General features: G+C 44.9%; 1 protein-coding gene across 8 annotated transcripts in view; it reads left to right on the forward strand.

Annotated features, from left to right (window-relative positions):
• The window catches only part of LOC148387490 (receptor-type tyrosine-protein phosphatase F-like), a 114,226-nt gene that overhangs the window by 22,055 nt on the left and 72,809 nt on the right, over positions 1 to 19,362 (forward strand). The window contains exon 1 of one of the 8 annotated variants that reach the window (XM_088395465.1): positions 7,971 to 8,267. The exons of the other annotated variants lie outside the window; for them this stretch is intronic. The gene's annotated coding sequence lies outside the window, so the exon portion shown is untranslated. Of the gene's footprint in view, positions 1 to 7,970; positions 8,268 to 19,362 lie in introns of those variants that run through there. 8 annotated transcript variants of the gene reach the window in all.

Raw genomic sequence — 19,362 nt, forward strand, 5'->3', positions numbered from 1 at the left:
TTTAAATTTTTTTTACTACATTTAAATTGCCAATTAAGCTGGGAGTGTGTGACATGTAGGCTAATTTGCATAGTCACTCAAAGGGGGGACGGGGTGGGTTTTATTTCAGTGTTGGACATATTTCATGCCTTAAATCGCCCATGTGGCGTCACAATTTCAAAATGTATTTGCAAATGTGCCGCTACACCGGTGGAATTAATCATTAGACTACCTAACTGGCGTGGAAAACCTACTTTAAATAATGAGTTTTTACGTCGTGCTTTTTCATTCTGATTGTGTACACAGTACAACATTTATAGCACAATAAGAGCGCAGTTTTGCTAAGACCTCCGGCGATAAACGTGGCCTAGATACAGCCCCTTATTTCCTATCATAAATCAACAGTGTCAAAACAAATGCGACAAAGTAGCAAGTTTTTATTTAATGCTTTCCTCATAGCTCATTCAACCTTGGATGCCAGTTCCCCTGTGGGTTGTAAATCTTTTGCAATGTAGGTCTAAAATATGGGAAAACAACTGGGACGAAAATTAGTGGTTAGGGTTTTGATTCGAGGCGCTGCTGTTTTGCTTAGCGTATTTGATCAAGAGCCAGTGTAAGATACAAAACGTCGTCTACGATATACAGTGGAAAGATGAAACGTGCTTGCTTGGTTCCCACTCTGCAGTTCATATGCCAACCCCCCCCCCCCCCCCCCTCGGCTTTTATCCACATCTCAAAGAGCTCTCTCCTTCAAGATACATTGTAAGGTTCACCTGTGATGAGCCACAGCGGGCTTTCAATGTTCCTCTCGGCTCTCGTAAGCCGAGATCTGTGCACTACCTTGTTCATTTACCCCCCTGGTGGATCTTCCTTTTCTCAAGATCCAAAGCTTCCAATGTGGATTTAATGCATCAGAAACTCTACAGATAAGAATTGAACGCTACGCCTCGAAAATTAAGCAACAAAGCCAGAAGTGTCTTTTTGCCGACCATTAGCGAGCTCGTGAAGCCACTCGTCCTTCGTCTATGAACGTATGAGGCAGCAGTGCTATAATAAGAATCTTTGTGTTCAATTTTTCATTCCCGTAATTATTTTGGGCTTCACTTGAAGTCCATTTGTCACCCCCCCTGCCCTGCCCCCCCTCCCACTGCGCCTGGTTAATGGAGAGAAGAGTAGTCGATAGTTCTTGCGAGGCTCCTGCCAGTATATGTAGAAAACATTATGAATATCTGTCATTATTATTTTGAAACGGCCGTGCTTCTGAGTAGCATTTGCTGCCTAGGCCTCGTTCCTTTCTTCTTCCTCCGTCGCCACCATTTTCTTTGGCCAACACCGGGCTATTATCTGGCAGTTTGTCAAAGCGTCGTCAAAGAAAAGCACCCCATGTTGAAGCGAAATGGCATGAGTGATGGATTACCCCCTTCACTAGGCAGGCTTTTCATCTCTCACGTGAATGTCCACCACCGTGTGAGGATTACTTGGGCATTAGAAATGTGTTTTTACTTGTTTATTGCTTCTTACAGAGTTCAATAGTTCAGGCTGAAGAAAGATGGGAAAAAAAAAAAAGCCCTAATATTGCTCGCTTTGACATGCCCCAACAGGATTGAGCTTGCTTTATTTTTTTCAGGCATATAATAATTTCTGTTTGGGGGTTTAAGGTCATGGTAGGATTCACCCTGGCACATTACGGCAGTCTTTCCTAACTTTTATTGGGTCGAAGCACATATTTACATTTGGAAAAGAAATCACACACCAAACCGCCAAACAAAAAGATTTAGTCTCAGTTTACTCACAAATGCCCTCGGTCCTTGTGACCTCTGGCTTTGTTTGGTAAGGCAGAAAGACACACATGAGCTTAACTTCTTTTTACTGTCCTATAACCGTTAAGAATGTTGAAATGTGACTTAAAACATTGCCTCAGTGAGTAATACAAGTTTTGTTATAGACTGTAAGCTTTACATTATTTCCTATGGGAAAATTTGTTTTGACGTGAATGCAGCCGTTTAGGGAATCATTTTAAGCTCGAGACGTGTTGTAATGCAAGACTTGCTAACGTGTCTCCGGTGCTGCCTGTAAGTTTTCCTACGTGCTAATGAAACAAAATTGGAAAAATGCAAGGCGTCATCAGAAGGCAGCCTACATCGGAAAAGTCCCTTGTGAGAGTTTTTTGGGGATGTGCTGGATTTGTGCTAGGCGGAATTTGTAAGTGACAGGGAGAAGGCGTGATGTTAAAGCAGCAGTTGACACTTTCCACTGTAGCCAGTCGAGCAACTTGTCGTTTTGAGTGCCGGCGTCTTATCGTCAGCGCGAGGCAGAAATATATCGAGGGGGAAGCATCCGGAAGGCATGCTTGTCAGAGATCGTGAAAGCGTCGACGTTTGACTGTGCCGGCACCGTTCCCTGGGGCTCGAACCTACCGCTAAAAGCCTTTCTCGTTTCTCAACTCTGTTTGCTTTTGATCAGAATGCCTTGCTGCTGCTTTTGTTTTCACGGTGCCGTCAAAAGCTTAATTTGTCAACTCGGTGGTGTGCTTGCGTTTGAGGTAACATAGAAGACACCATCAAACTGTTCAGCCTGCTTTGACTACACCAGTGTTTCCCAACATTTATTCAGCCAAGCCAGCCATTTTAGATTAGAACAAACTCACAGCATACACAGTCATATAAATATGGCGCCGAAAGTATGACTTGACGAAGCCAAGAGAACTGTATCATCGGCAAAAAACAGAGATGTAATTCTGAAGCCACCAAATGGAACCTTTGGAGTGGCAGTGTATGGCAAGCCTTGTCAATTTTGTGAGAAATGCGGTGAACTGGTTGATGAAGGCTAACGTGTAGCAGCAGCTAATGCTAGTGGCTATCAGTGGTATTTTGTGCTCTAACCGTATATATTCCGTTTTTTTGGGGGGGGTAGAAGTAGTTATAGAAATAGAAATAGTTTCAACACTGAATATATTGGCATAAAGACGGCAATTGTAAATACGTTGCGCTCTCGCCAAACATCTCACTCAATAAAGAAACGTAGTGCAACTTGGCTTCTGGCTCATGGACATCATCACTAGCAATATTTGCTTTTGGCAGTACATCCAACTTGTTTGAAACTGTTTCAAAGTTGCACAAGGCAAGTGCAAACTTCCAGTGGAATTTAAACTGCCTCTCTTGGGCTTTGCAGATGGAGCCAAAGCAATAACAAATGCCATTGGTGTTTTTTATAGCCTAATAATTCAACACATTTAAACAGTTACTGTTGCACTTATCTGCACCTTTCATTTCCTATACACTAGACAAACTTGATGTTTCACTTCTCGAATAAGATTTTACATGTTGTATGCATATATAGTATTTTTTTTATTTTATAGTCTAATTGTTGTTTTGTATTTTTCATTTATTTGAGAATTTAACAATGTTTTGTGGTTACGAATATCAAGCAATATAGTACTGTATTTTCCGGACTATAAGGCGCACATAAAAACCTAAAATTTTCTCAAAAGCCGACAGTGCTCCTTATAGTCCGGTACGCCTTGTATATGGACCAAATTCCTAAATTTAAACTAGCCCGAAGCATTGTGTCATGAAATCAATCAAAAGTGGCCCGCTGAAGACTATGAATCATGAATCAAAAAGACTATGGATCCTTATTTTGCGATTATAAAGTAATTTGTTGCGTCTGAATTTGAAATAAAAAAGATAAAATGGAGAATGATTTGATTTGGATTAAAAATCTGACAAGATGCATTAATGGTGCGCCTTATAGTCCAGTGCGCCTTATATAAGGACAAAGTTTTAAAATGGGCCATTCATTAAATGTGCGCCTTATAGTCCGGTGCGCCTTATAATCCAGAAAATATGCTAATAATAATAGTAACAATAATAAGTGATAAGTGTTGTCACACAGCACAAGATTCAGCAAACCGGTGTGAAAGCAAAAAGGTGATTGAGCCCCTGCTTGGTTTTGGGAGTCGGTGTATGCCGAGGAAGGTCACCCGCTGAGATGCGTTTGGATAAATGGGAACCAACATCCATATCATCGATCGCTAACTTAGCCTTTGAAGTTGTATAGAGTGGCCCCTTTGTCTCGCATGCTGGCCGTATGCCTCGGCGCCCGTTGGGAGTATCCTCAAAGCGGTAGCAGCCATTATCTCAGGAATACAGCTGTGCAAACAAGAGGTGCGTGGTGCAAAATGATGTTACGCCACTCTTGTCACCATCTGTAAGACGTTGTTCGCCTCCAAAAGTGCGGATCGCCTTGAACAGCGTGCGTCGGATGCGGGCCATCCAGTCCCCGCGGGGAGCAGAGGGGTGACAGAGGGCGAAGGAGGGAGGCCGGTGCCTCGGTGCCTCGGCGGTGCTTCATTTCCTCGTTTTAATTGGGCTATCTAAATGCATCCCCAGTTTGTCAATACCCGCTGGGGTGCCTGATAAAAATGATTTGTCGCGTGCACTCGACGGCATACTCTCCGCCGGTCCCCCGGAGAGCGCTCGCCCCGATGGCTGTCGGTGGCAGAGTGTAATTTGGAGTGCTTGTTGCTCTTGATTTTCCATGAGTCGGAGTAGGAGATCCGCACGGCTCCGTCCCATCCCCGTTATTCTCGCTTTCTCGTCTTGTTTCCCTTCCCCGTAACTCTTTAACCTGGAACCAGCGAGTCAATATAGGCAAACGAGGCACGCTCACCTGGATATCTTCTGGCTCATGGATAAAAAAAAAAAAAGTTTCATCAATAGCAATTTATTTCATTGAAGAGCTTGAAATAAGCATTTTGGCAGGCAGAATTCGTCTATTGGCCCAAGCGCCTGTTCTCGTGTCGGAACCCCTGTGGTTAGTGATCTATCTTAATATGTACATCCGTCCGGGTAGTTAATCTCATTGTCAATCGTGGCCTGACTCTGACCCCTTATCTGTAGGAGCTTCATGCTTTTTTTTGGTGGCAGCCTTGAGGGAAATTAGCTAACAAGTTGACAAGAGCAGTAGCCAAGTGTCGGTAAATAGCAAAGGGGGGGAAGAAGGGGGGGTAACAGGTGTTGCCCAGCTGTGTCTTTGGCCGTGACGACATCGCATTCATGTTCGGAGGCCATCAGCAGGAGCAAGCAGCAGCACACCAACTTTCACAACTTGCCGTTTATGACACAGGTCAGCATTTTTCTCCCTGGCACGCAGCCACAATTGCAGAGGAAGAAACGAAACCAAAAAGCTCTTTGGAATCGTGTTCACGTCGGGAGTTTTAATGTTACGCCTCGAACGCAGAGGTGATGAATGAAGCGCAGATTGTTTTGTTATTTTTAAGTGGAATAATTGAACGACATGAAGTTTTTTTCCTCCTGTCAGCCGCTCGCCAACGTCCAATCCGAGCCTGACTATCTGGAAGGCTTTATTCCCTGAACCGTGAGAGAGTGTTTTGGCAGACTGGACTTGTTAGGCTTGCGCAGACAGCGATATTGATAAAGATTCACCCCTGTCCTGCCGCCTCCGGCGCACTCTCTTCCCATCAGACGTTGACCGGGGCCCTCCACTGCCGGGCAGAGCTGTCTGGCTCGATCCAGGTGTTCATCAGCCTCGGCGAGCTCTCGAGCATTGTTTCCCCACCGGCTTGAATCGTACCGCTGAGGCCGCCAGGCTCCCTTCAGATTGAAAAGGTTGTCACCCCTTTTTCAGTGTTGTGGAATGAGCGGGGGGATGGGTGCTTGTCACTATGTTATAAATTCATTCTTTGTAGAGGGGGTTGGCGGCGGTGTCGGTGGTGGTCTATGCAAGCCCATTCAAATGTGGGGGTGGGGAAAGTAGTAAAAGAGTCTCACCCCAGGCAACGGTTCTCGTCTAGCGTTCTCGCAATGATTACGGGGGTCCCCTCTGTGTTGTGTGTTCAAATTCCCACAGGCGTCATCTTGTTCGGGGCGAGTGGAACAACCTCCACACAACAAACCATTTTTTCCCCAAAATCGACTTTAAAATAATGCCCAGAACTGAATAAAGCTAACGCAACGCTATCTGACAACACGATGTCCATAAATCATTTGACGTCATTTTGAAATCTACGGATTGTATGTGAACACCAGTCGACATAATCTTCCCCTTTATCGTGGCGGTGAGATTTGTTCGTCACTTTGATTGTAAGCGAACGTGCTGTTTTATTTCACCGGAGACACCTACGCTGTTTACATCTGCGGCAAATGTGTTCCTTTTCTTCTCCTTCTCTCAAGGGGTGCGTGGGTGCTAATTGTTCTCCAGAAGTTCCCCCAGCACAGTCGCATCTTTGATAATGCAATGACAGGGTTCCCAAAATTCTGCACCGGTTGTCTTTTTCTCCTTCCCGTTTTTAGCAGATATTTGTGTTGTACAATTTGAGGACTTTTAATGAGCGTGATTATATTGTCGTGCTGGGATTATAGTTTAATCAGATGACCCATATCCGCTTTTGTTCAAAGCCAGAATAAAAAGTTGGAGATAAAACAATCGCCGCTCTTGCTGCATGCGCACATCTGCAGCCTCCAGTGAAATTAAGCTGTCGCTCATTGTTAGCGACGCGGAGAAATGTAGAACACATTGCGCTTCGCCATTTTCCGCCGTGGAGTTTGAGCCTAGGAGACAGTCAACATTACCGCTTTGCGGAAGCCCATCATAAGCCGTTTGAATCTTTGAGTTGACTTCTTAAAAAATGCCGCTGTACTTTTGCTATGAGTGAATGGCTGTTACGATGAACAAAACGAAAAATAGCTAGCTTTTGACCATTGGTAGTGGTGAGAATCTGGTACTGGAATCTGGTGATGATTTGAGTCTTTAATGCGTTATTAAATCTCTAATACTACATGAGATTACAAATGGCATCCTCTGCAAGCATTTGTCTTCACTGTGACTTGCAGTGTCAGCAATGTCACTGATTAAAAAAAAAAATCATTACATGGACGGGGGAACATGGCCCAAGCATTGCCGGATGAGCCAAGTTACAGTCCACACAGTATTACCGGGATAAATGAGCAAACTTTCCTCAAGGTCCCGAGGCCGGGTGATCTATTAAAGCGCCGTCGTCGTCTCGGATGGCGAATCTCACAGAGCGAGGGAATTTTGGGAGGGGAGAATGGTTGTGCTGACAACCTCCTCTTGGTGCCATCCCTCGTCCTTGTAGGACAGAGGAGAGAGGGGAATAAAGAGCGCCCGGAGGCTGACTTGGCTGTTCCTTTGAGCTCTGTCATAAATCCCGCTGAACATTTTTGAACATCTGTTGTGGATGATTAGCTCTGTGGCTAGCGGAGTTTGACCACGGGGAGTTGGTGCGAGTGTGTTTGGGGACTGAATGTGCTTGTACGCAGACTCCAAACCCTGATGAATTTACATTTTGCATAATTTGTCTCTTTCAAACACTGTTAATGCAAATCTGATGGTCGGGTAGCTAAATTATTGCATCTGTACGTTTCTGCCAGTAGGGGGCACCGAATAATCTTTTCAAATGGGATCTTCAATGGGGCTTAGCATTTTGGTTTTCTAATCACCTTGCAGGCTGAGCATGACGATGAAGAAATTCCTTGGTAGCCCTTTCTGGTTGAAATGGAAGTGTTCAATCGAGATACTCTGAAGTCTTGTGAGATTTGATAGACTGTTTTTATTGCAAGATGTCAGATTGGCACATTCCCCCGGGAATGTGTCAAGGTCGCACTTTGTGAGTTTCTGCAGAAATGACGCAGGGCGCCGAAGGTATTTTTATGGTTCGCTTTATCATGTCAAGCTTGCGTACCGGCTAGATTTCATCAACTCACTTCACATAGAAGTAAGGTAACAGATAACAAAAGGCAAACAAGTTACTTCAAGTTAAAAAACAAAACAAAAACATCACGTGCGGTCATACCTTAGCTTGGAATTTAGTTTTACATGAAGGTGCTCCGCAGATTGGTCTCCCATTGGCCACGACGCAGCAAGGTAAGGCCCCGGCTCTCCTCCCCTTGCTGCTCACTGAAATCCGACACCGGTGACATCACTCGGTGGGTTTGGCTTCTCCCGTGCCATTGCCGAGCACCCGCCGCTCAGTGTGCGAACCAGCTCTGCTCTCTTAAGGATCGTTCCCAAACAAGACGCGGCTATCGAGCTGGAGTTGTAACACGGCAAAGAAGACTTTAATTTTCCCCTGTTTTATGGAATAATACAAGAAGAGCACCTTGAAGAATGTTCTGAGGGATAATCGGGGTTTTTTTTGGGATACCATTGGATTGCCTTTCCGCGGATTAGAGCACACTTCCCTCTGGAATAAGTGGCTGAAAGTGAGAGGGAGTAAAACAAGATTTATTTGGAGTTGACATGAATGGGTAAGTGGAACGTTAACAGTGACTTTCTGTCCGAGTGAAATCTTGGTGTGAAGGAGATCTGGCGCAGGTGCATTATTGGAGAACTATTGCCGAGTGGCTCAATCGGACAATGGCAAAAGTTGCTTCTTTTAATCTACGTGGTGAAAGTAACAAACTAAGTTGATGTGTCACACTCGAGCAGTCAGGTATTTTCTTCCTTCACTCTTTTTGTGGGCTTCCCTTTTGTCCTTGCTCACTCTTGCTTGTTGAGCCAAAACAATAGTTTAACCCTCGTCTTGTCTTTGCTCTATTGGCTGGCTCTCTGGCAAATTGCCCCGTCTGTCGCGAGCCCTCCCCGGACTTATTCAAGAAGACTTTGAATAGACCAGGGCCATAGAATGTCCCCCTAGCTACTGCTGCTAAGGTGAGGGCACCCTGCCAGCTCCGCCGCATTAGGGCCCACGCCAGGGCCAAACAACCTGCTTTTCCAGTTGCCTTTATCTCCCCAGGCAATCCGCAGGCTAGAATTTCAACGACACAAATTCCAGTCTGAGGGGGACACGGAGAGACTTTGAAATCCCAGATAATTGCAGGAGGGGGCAACATTCAAAAGCCACACAGTTTTGCTTTGGTGAGCTTTAGGGGCCTCCGCGTAAAGGCTTCACGCAAAGCCTTACGCCTCTTATTGTTATATTTTAAGCAAATGTAAACACGTGAGTGTTTTGCACACTTGTGGCTTTTTTTATTTGCAGGGGCGGGGGTGCTCGAAAGCCACAAATTTTGCTTTCACGAGCTGTCCAACCTCCAAAGTTGAACTATCACTCAAGACTTTAACACTGTTCGCCTTTTCTATTTGCAAACAAGGGGATTTCTCGAAAGCCACAAATGTTGCTTAATGTTGCATAACCTTATTATGCCTCATATTGTTTCATTTAAAGTAACAGGCTTTATTTCATAACCACAAGTCAATATGACGGACGTATGGACAGTGTTAGCCTTTTTTATGTGATGATGAGGGGATTGCTCCGAAGCCACAAATTTAGCTTTTGGGAAGTAAAACCTTCACTTAATACCCTATTTAAGTTGTAAACATTGTTAGCTCTGTTGCAAGTAACTTTCTACGATTCTCAAGACCACTTTGCACAAGACATAATCGCTGGATTTGTCAGCTGCAGGACCAAAAAGAGAATAAAACGCGTCTTGTGTTGACACATGGTTAAACTATGACCTTGAGGCAAAAAGAAAAACCCAACCATGGCCGTTAGAAGGTCTGTTGAGCTGCTTAAACAAAGAAGACAAAAAGCCTCGGTCATTTATTTAAACAAAGCCAATTCCTGTCCACCCCGGGGTGACCCACGGGTCACCTCCCCATCCCCTTTCACCTCCGCCATGCCGGTCAGTGACACTTCACACCGCTTTTTCCAACTAAACCTCAAGTCAGTCAGTAATGTTGCGGGGAACCACCAGAGACATCCAGGACAGGATCCGGGGAAGTGGCTCCTTATCTTTATTAGATCTTGTGCAAACAAATATCACTTTTCTGAATTGGAGGCCTTCCTTTGGAATGAATCACACTCTGTCTCACAGGCAATCTGTCGACTTTCCTCCCAGTAGGATTCCTCAAAAGTAATTATGGATGGGAGCCCATGGATTTTTCTATTCAACTTGATTTCTCATCACATGTGACGGGTAGATATTTAATGGCCTATTAATGTGTGATGGATTTACCTAATTGCTCTCCTCCCAGTTGGGACACGAGGGGGTTGCTTTTGAATCACAGATCGAAGTCTAGGAAGGCCAAAGAAAATGTCAATTTAGCATTGTTTTGATACACGGGCATATGATATTGATATTGTTGCTGGAAACTCAAACACAGAAAATATCTATTCAAAATGTTTAACTGGCTTTGCTTAGTGGCAAAAAATACACTTCTGAGGAAATATTTGTATAAACAAAGCCACGATAATACAACCAAAATATTTAAATAATACATTTGGTGATCAAATATTTGAATATTTAAAAATGTACTTGCCAGAACCACACACATTGAGGAAAGCATTAGAACCAAAATGTTTTAAATAAATATTGAACAAAAATATTTAAGTTACATGTAGTGACACACTTGAAATTGTTTTTTTTTCCTTGACTGTTGAGTGCCTTACCGAATAGAATTTTGAAAAATGTTATTAATATGTTTCGATTGGATTAACATGCAATTATAATGTCAGAGGTTGTAATTCATTTGACATTTTCTTTTTAATCAAATCCCGCCACTGTGCGTTCTTCTACCATCCCCAAGCCTAATTTGCAGTGTTAAAATAAGTCCGACACTTTGATGCAGAACAGCTATGTTTGTGATCCGCCTCAAAGAAGTCAAAGTTGTTTGGTTTTTGCGCCAAGAATTAAACCGCCTGCCGGCGACAAGGTCAAAGTATCTGCTTTGTGATGACGAGGCCTAATTACCAGTCCCGCGCGATGCAGTGGAGAGGGGGCTGAACGCGCCAGATAGTCACGCATCATGCCCAACTTCAATCAGCCGCCACCAACCGCGCCGATGTCTTAGTTGTGCTGATAGTCACTTTCCGGGCATGGTTGTGACATTTTGCTCCTAGCGCGAAGCCTCATTTGTTCTGACGGCTGCTGGGATGAGATGTATAAAAGGGGGAGGGTGCAAATTCTGCTTTACCACTAAGATCCCTCGAAGGAATAGCAGGGAGAGCTCATAGAGGGCAAGAGCACAGTCCAAAAGACGTCTCTGCTCTATAGGTTGACATTTCGACAGAGTTGCTGAAGAGGACAGAAATGCTTTTGGACAAGAGAATAATGAGACAGGCAGGCAGTGGTATAGATGAATATTTTTCACAGTAGGACTGCAGTATAAACATTTGAACAAATAAAGGGTGAGAGACTGTAACACGTAGAGTACATGTGACATTCTTATGGGGATCATCACTTCACTGTGTACATTATTTTGTGTATCTTAAGCTAACATTACATTTCAAATGCATTTTTTGTTCATATTTTGTCTGTCTGCATTGCATATATTATCTCCAATTGAATATATTGCTTTGGTTTTACATTTGATTTGGCTTCACTCGCACATCTTGAAACTGATTCATCATGAAAATCGAGGGTCCACTGTACTCAATAGTAACACAAATCTACTTAATCAGTAGACAAAATAAAAGCAGTGTGCCATTTTTGGAATTCCTGCAATATCCTGACATGTTAAAACAGCTGGGGGGGGGGGGGTCTCTCCCTTTAGGCTGCTGTGTTGCTAAACCAAATAAAAATGGAAAAAGCGTCTTGATTTATGCGCCGCTTGGTTCTGGCAGCATAGTCTCTTTTGGCAGATTTATGCGGCCGCTTCCCGACACCCCTCGTTTGTGCCCGGGCCCTCCCAATTTCTCCAAATGTCGGGTGTCGACTCCGCGTTCTGCTTGATTACTTTATCAGCTCCCGCTGTCGCCGCTTCAACGAGTTATGACCTCATTTTCGGCGGCCCGGCATAGCGTGACAAAACATGACAGAGTCTGACTATCATTAAAATGTTACTGTGTATAATAGCAAGCCATTTCTAGCCTTGCATTTTGAGACATTTTGCTTTTCCCTATTCCATTTCTGCTTGACTTCCAAGTCCTTGGCTCGTTTTAGGAAGATGGATGGACGTTGGTTTCATTAGTACGCCTGACTTATTTATAGACTGCGCACTGCTTTTTTGGGCCGTTCTGGGCCCTGTAAAGGATGCTGGAGGCTGATGAGACATTCCTGCGTCTGGGAGGTATTGTCCACGGAGGCAAGGGCGACAAAGAGAGTGACTACTAGTGAATACAAAAGTCTTCACACCCCTCGTCAAAGGGTAGGTTATTGTGTCTGAAAGATGTGAGACCAATACAAATCAGTTAAAGAACAAGTCCATGATCTTTAAGCTCTACAAGTCAAAACTTTTGACCAGTTTTAATCACTGACGTACACATTTTTGATATTTTTAAGAATAGAAATAGATAGCACTGTGTTTTCTATCAAATATTCCTCTGTCATCCAGTCGTCATTGTTCTTAGCAAAAATATTTTATAAGAAAAGCACCATGTGCTCAAGTAGCAACACTTGTGAAGTTTTTCAAGCCTCCCCCCATCTCCCCTTTTTAGCAGTCCAGACCTAGCACCAAATCTTTATCGGGATCTCCCCCTTCTAGCTCTAGAGATTATCGCTTTGCAACCCTGCAGCGGGGATGCTGTCTGCCTGGCAATTTGACGGCTAATCCCCTGCCTCTTCCCCTACAAATCTCTCGCCTGATAAAGGCATTGCTCCAACATTAGTAAACACGACAGACTCTGCTTGCCCTACTCGTCCTAACAAGCGCTGCTAGGAAATGGAGGGATCACCAGCATTTGGGTCGTGGCTGTGTTCATGCAAATGGCGCACCAGGGAACTCATCTGAAGGGTCAAGACGACAGACATGAACATGGGAGCGTGACATTTGACCTGAATGTGTTATCCTAATGATCATGGCACCACTGCTGGCTGCTGCAGGATGTGGATGACTCGCACAAAAGGAATTCCTCGCCTCAGCTCTTACTTCACAAGCTGCCTATATGACCCACGGACGGAAGGTGTCCTCACAGGGCTTTAACTGGAAGTGTTACCCTCTGGCCTGTTACCTGATGTCTGTCTCCTGTATTGTTTTTCGGCCTCGGGGATCAAAAGCGACGCCTTCGGTCTAAACAACGCTTGACTGGGAGGACGTTTAACCAGTCGACAGAATGACTTGGGCTTGATCACCGTGATGGCTTATCGTTTGCTGACCCGACAGCAGGCACTTTGGGTGTCAGGGTGGATCTTGGCAAGAGGGTGAGTGACGTGTCCTTTTCCCATGCGGCGGCCGCAGTGTTCGGCCCAATAATTGTCAAGAGAACGAGATGACCTGTCAGGAAGAATTTGGAGAGATATCTGGGTCCGGCATATCTGCGTAGCACATCTGCCTCACAGTTCTCAGGTTCTGGGTTCAAATTCTCTGCAACATTTTTGAGATAATTATTTTGGGCCTGTGAGTGAGTGAGCTCCATTGAGAGTGAGCTCCGGTCAGTAAAAAATTTACTGAGAAGCCACAACAAATCCGAGGATGGAAATATCCGGGAGTTGCCCGCCCATCTTGACCATGTAGGTTTCTTGTTCGGCACGCAGGAGAACAGTGATTCTACAACTGGTAACGGCGGTAATTGATAGTCTGGAGGTTGTTAGGACGGCAGGTAAATCCTATCTGCAGCTGCACTGCTGAGCGAGCGAGCTGGTGCGGGTAGGGCGAGGGTATAAATAAGTCTTCCAAGGTCTGAGGATTTGAAAATAACTAGTTGAACAGTGGGTGTGAGGGTAAGTGGAGCAGATAGCGTATCTGTTGATAGACAGGTTGAGGGGTGGCCAATATTTCACTTCGCGGCTGTTTCCTTATCGCAGCCGATACCGCGCCCATCTAAATCTGAAACGTTTTGCCACGTCAACTCGAATATTGTGCGGTTCTGCCGCTTTTAAGTGACTTCCATTAACTCAGAGCGTCAAGTCCAGTCCAACGATTTGTAAAGGGAGATGATATTGAGAGGGAGAAAAAAAACGGCAAGAGAAACAGAACGGGAGGGCGAACAAGAGAGATTGGTCCCAGTGAGACATCCGTAGCTAGTAATGAGGCCATCGGTGGAGTGCGGGTCATTGCGCCAAGGCTCCGGCTTGTCGTTATAATGGACCTCGCTAGTCGGCTGGCGATCGATCGGAGCGCTCGCATGTTGTTCCTCACTCTTTCCACCTGTCAGGGCTGCCACCTCGAGAGAGGCAGGATGAAGCATGATCTTTTCCCCGATGACAGATTCCATGTCCAGATACGACCTCATTACCTGCAAGGTGCTCTAAGGTGAAAGTCTGACGTCTGACTTCCCGGTACGGGATCCGCAATCGGCTCTAAGCTAGTAGCTTCATTCAACATGAAGATGAGGTCATGAAGTTAGCACAAGACCCTCCTTCATATTTCTGACTCAGTAATGCGGCCACATTGCAAGTTATCTGAAATTAAATAAAGTCCTTTGGTTGGTTGGTTGTTTGCCCCTGCAATTGACCAGAAGTCCTCTGGCATCCAATCCAGTTTGGAGACTGTACATACAGTGTCAAACTACATCAATTAGGATCAGGTATAAGGACATCCTCCTCGAAGTTAATTGCTCCGTACCACATTAATCGTGATTTAAGTTAGACTGAACTAGATCTCGTTTGAGTAGACTGGAATACGTAGAAAGTCTGAACGATTCCCATACTCGTCTCGTTTACATTTTAAATCCCCCAGGCCCTGGAGAGCCGTGGAAGATATACGGTCCCATCTGCTCCAGCAGACCGGCTCAGACAGACACAAAAAGACAGAGAGGGAGTAATTGACCCACAGGAGCAGAGAAACAACCAAAGACAGAAAGACTTGTTAGGGGAAGAGCTAATGTTAAAAATGGTTTTGCTTTGCTGATAGCCGTCACAGCACACAAATTCACCTCTATAAACACAACCAAGTTTTTTGCCCTACAATTCATCGCATACGAGTGTCCGTTTCTCTTGCAACCTTGGAGTTAAGACACATTTCCACCACTCGATGCAGTTCATTTCGCCAAGGTACATGTACTGCGGTCGGGTCTGGTAAACCTCGATCAGAATGCAATATGGGGGGGGGAAATCTGTCAGCTATATAAATAGCATTCCTTTTATGCTACCTACATTTTCCGTCTTATTTCCCGTCGCTTTATATATAGTTTTCCAGCGGTCGAGACAGTTCACTTCCTCAGGGTACGATAAACTTTGACCACGTTTTGTAGGGATGGCCCCTTTTGTCATTTTCCCACCTTTTCCCCCGTATGAATTACACCAGTATAGACCCAGCGGTACAAACTTAACCTGTCAATTCTTCTGAGGGAGAATCAAAGCTAGGATAGCGCCTTTTTGTGAAACAATTCCACAACGCAGTGTCTGGGTGTCAAGTTAACGCCCGACACTTCTCCTGCAATGTTGTGATGTTGTTTTATGTGTGAAAGTGCACAATTGCTGTAATATCACATCAAACTCCGCCACAATGTTGCGTTCAGTCAACCTTGAACCACATACGCGATTCTTCCCATTGTGTTTCGACATCGTTTCTTGTTAATCGTGAAAGAATGTGGGCATACAAAGCTACAATTGCATGCCCTCGTCGTACAATAGTCACTGGTTGTGTGTTTTAACAAATCTAACTTTGGATTACTATTGTGTTTGAAATAGATCAAGGTTTTTCTTTTGTCCTCTTCATGTATACACAAAAATATCTTGTCATTCTTTTGTGCCAAATGAACCCATTTGATGAGTCTCAAGTGGTAACCCATAAGTGAGTTAGCGACGGACAACTACATTTAGCGTGCGTCCAGCTACCAATGCAGTGTGCACTGAAATATATGTTTTTACTTAAGTTCATTTTGTGGCAACATTTAGTTTGAGAAAATCCAAATTTCAAAGCACAAACGATCCCGGAAGAATCAGAATGTTCGTCCCGGTTCCATTCGATTCTCAGGACCGGTTAACAACACATGCCACCCACTCCAATATTTCCCCTCAGCAATCCCTTTCATTGATCCCACATTTTTCCTGCAGTCCTCTGACATTTTAAAGGTATAGAAACTGTATTGGAAAAAGAGCAAAAGTAACAGCTTGCACTCTGCAGGGTTCTGGCGTTCCTTATTTATCGCGTCGCTGCGACGCTCCGAGCCGAGCCCCTCTTAAAAAAAAGATACGATCGTTATCTGTCTCTCCATCTCTTATTTCATTTGAAAGTATCGCCAAACAATTACAACCGGTGGGGGGGCATGGTTACTGTCACACATACCTCGGAATTGGGTCCCTGCTGGCCAAAGAGCTCTACTCCACGGGCCGTTACAGTCCCTAATCTGGCTTGACACCAAGCTGATTTACAATACCCCAAATCTAAGCACTGGCTGACTGGTGGTAATTGATTTCGAACAGTGGAGACACCTGCTGAATAGTATCAGACCCTCAAATTCCCCCCCATCTATGCGCTTGCATAATATTGGGGGTTTAATGCCCTCACCTCTGTGCCACTTTTTGAATAGCAATAGCAGTACCATACCAGTAAACATTCAGTCATTTAAATAAACCCCCTCTTTTCAGTTCAATCAAAATACGCGTCATGAAAAAAGAGTGATTTAAAAATGACGTCATTAAAACAACAAAAGCAGAAGCATAAGGCCCCAATCCATTTCTTTTGTTACGCTAAATATTTTTCTCCATGGACGGTGAGTCAGTCCGAGCCGCAAAATAGCAGCTGGGTTAAAGCAGCTACGAGCTTCTCCCCTTTGGGTTAATGTCGACTGCAGCATGTTAAGTCATTTGCCACAAAAGTCGTCCGGAGCCAAGATTCGAACCCCGAACTTCGGAACTTAGAGGCAGACGTGCTAACCGCTAAGCGCTAAACATAAGTCTCCATTGCTTCCAGTCACCATAAACCATCCATTCTTACCAGTAAAAATGACAGCCCAGCCCTCGTTTTGACTTGTTTTAGAACCGGCGTCATGTAATCAAAAAGCCAAAGCTGACAGAGTTTTTCCTCCATTTTCACTTGTCTAGTCTAAAGGGCCCCTTGAGATACACGGGGCTAACAGTGCGGCTAGCTAATGACGGTCTTTTGCGGGGGTGATAAGAGGTTTGTGTTGTGCTTCACAAACAAGCAGAATTTCAACATGGCTCTCGTGTTTGTTTTTCATGCCCTTGAAGGCTCTTTTTTTTTTTTTTGCTCTCAAAAAAGGACCTCGGGGAGAATAACAGCCAGACGCTCGGCCCCGCGTGGTGAAATTAAAGCGTAACATGACCACGTTATTTTCTTTCCCTTTTGCTGTAAGCGCAAACTTGACGGTGCGTGTCTTTTATACGTCGTTGCCGCGACAAGGTTTCGCATTGAAATCGGAGCCAACAAAGGCTAACATCCTGTGACCTATCGAGTTTTACAGCGGGTCTGTTTACAAGCCGATTGCGGGGGGTTAATTGTTAACGCCTTACTGCCAAGAAGACAGCTGAAAGACTGCAGCGGAAGACTGGATGTCTTTGAGCTGAGTCAGGATGTACTGTCCTTCTGTTAATGTACAGTAACTACTACTAACTGGTTATCCAATCTGGGTGTTGAGTGACTTGGTGTGAGTTGTGGCCTGCTGCAGTTCTTTGCTCCAATTGGTGAGCGACAATGGCCTCGCAAAAACTGTATGACATGCCTCCAGGCGTATTGAATCGTTGGTGTCGAGTGGGCTCGAGCACCGATCACGCATGACCTAGTGTGAAACATTAAGTAAACTTGACCTACAATTCCATCCAAGCCCGGCTGTAATAAATCACAGGTGTAAAGTGCGTGTCCACGCCGGTGACGCAACCCGGCCTCATTTGCTACGTGAGAAATGACACATGGTGCACCTTTCGTGACGCACAAGGGGGCGGGGTTTCAACGCGCTTGATTAAACGAGGACGCTTGCAGGTTGCTTCACTCGTATGATGCACTGTCGACGCGGCGTTTATTATGGCTGAGTGAAGATTTAACTAAACTTAAGCGCATCTATAAATTCCCTCCGATTGTGGGGGTGGGGGATTTACACCTCCAGGGGCAGGGGATGCGCAAATCAATCCAGCAATGAGAGGTGATGGGCATTATGCTGATACGTATTACACGTTGGAGATGATGCACACTTTCAATTGGATTTATTGGAGGGCGATTATCGGTGTTGTCGCGAGGGAAAATGGCTTGCGCGGCAAAGCGCTGTGAAAAGGACGGCTAATAAATCAAGAGGCAGGCTGCGATGTAAAACACATTCATCAACGAAAAAAAGCTAAAGGTGTGAATACTTGGACACGTTTGGTGTGAAGAAAGTAAAGTATTGACAACCTGAGGTATAATGAGCTATTGTCCAAACAGGAATAATAACAGCTTTAGGATTAGAATGTCATTCAGAAAATTAAACTGTGTATTTTGCAATAAGTGGAATAGAAGGCTCGACCGCCGCTGCATGAACAAGCATACATAATTTAATTGCTCTTGAGCGAGTGTCTGTTGTCAGTACAATGGTCGAATTAAACGGACCCTCACGCCCCCTTTGTGATAGGAAACCCTTAAATTTGGACGGCATGCAATTTGGGCTCCCTGGGATTCACCTAAGATGGCCGCTTCAAACCGAAACGGTCAACGTTCTATTCAATTCTGAGTGTCCCTGGGTAATTTTTACTTCTGAGTTTGGGGTGAGAAGACCTTTAAAATCACAGTCGGGCATTTTGTAGCCCTCCAAAAAGCCGATGTAAATGAATACGAACGATTTTATAGAATGGGTCGATTTGACACGCGCTTGAAGGCAAAGCTTGTACTACTTGCGCTCTGTTGATTCACTCTTAAGCAGTTAGCCGTCTATAGAAGGCAACCTGACAACAGCTACATATTTAAGCACAGGAATTGTATTCAAGCAGATGTGCACGTGTACATCAATGAAAAATACGCCCCGGTGAGCAAAAAACGGCCTAAGGCGGCACCACTTGACGCTTTGCTTGAGGACAGATGGCACTGTAAAATGACTAAGCAGGCAGGCGCAGAAGGCAAAGACTCCCACAGTCTCACCCGCCAGCCCTCCCTCAATCTCACACAAACACACACTTGAGTTCCGACAACCCCGCGCCGCCCGCTGACCCGCAAGCCTCGTCTCCACCAGTACAAGACAAACACTGCGAAGGCATTCGAGCACAGGCATCGGCGAACGCGGAGCAGCACGGTCGATCGATAATTATTCAGCCTGAGCTCAAACATACATGACCCTGCTCCTGTATAAAGGCCCACTGCTGGATGGAAGCGGGATTTTTTTTTTTTCTTTCAATCTCTGAATATTCTCCCTTAATTTTAATCAGAATTCCAGTAGCCAAAGTAGTTTTGAAGAGCTCATTTGCCAGCCTGTCGCTTCATATTATTCACAGCGGAATTGGTGGATGAAAATCACCTGCAGTGATTAAGACCCATATTTTTAGTTTTCAACACTAAGGATTGTTTTTTGCATGGTGGCCCCGTCAAAGCCCTCCTGCGGCA

Source organism: Syngnathus floridae, chromosome 14 (genome assembly GCF_059516105.1).
Source record: "Syngnathus floridae isolate MCC-2025c chromosome 14, RoL_Sflo_1.0, whole genome shotgun sequence".
Lineage (NCBI taxonomy): Eukaryota > Metazoa > Chordata > Actinopteri > Syngnathiformes > Syngnathidae > Syngnathus > Syngnathus floridae.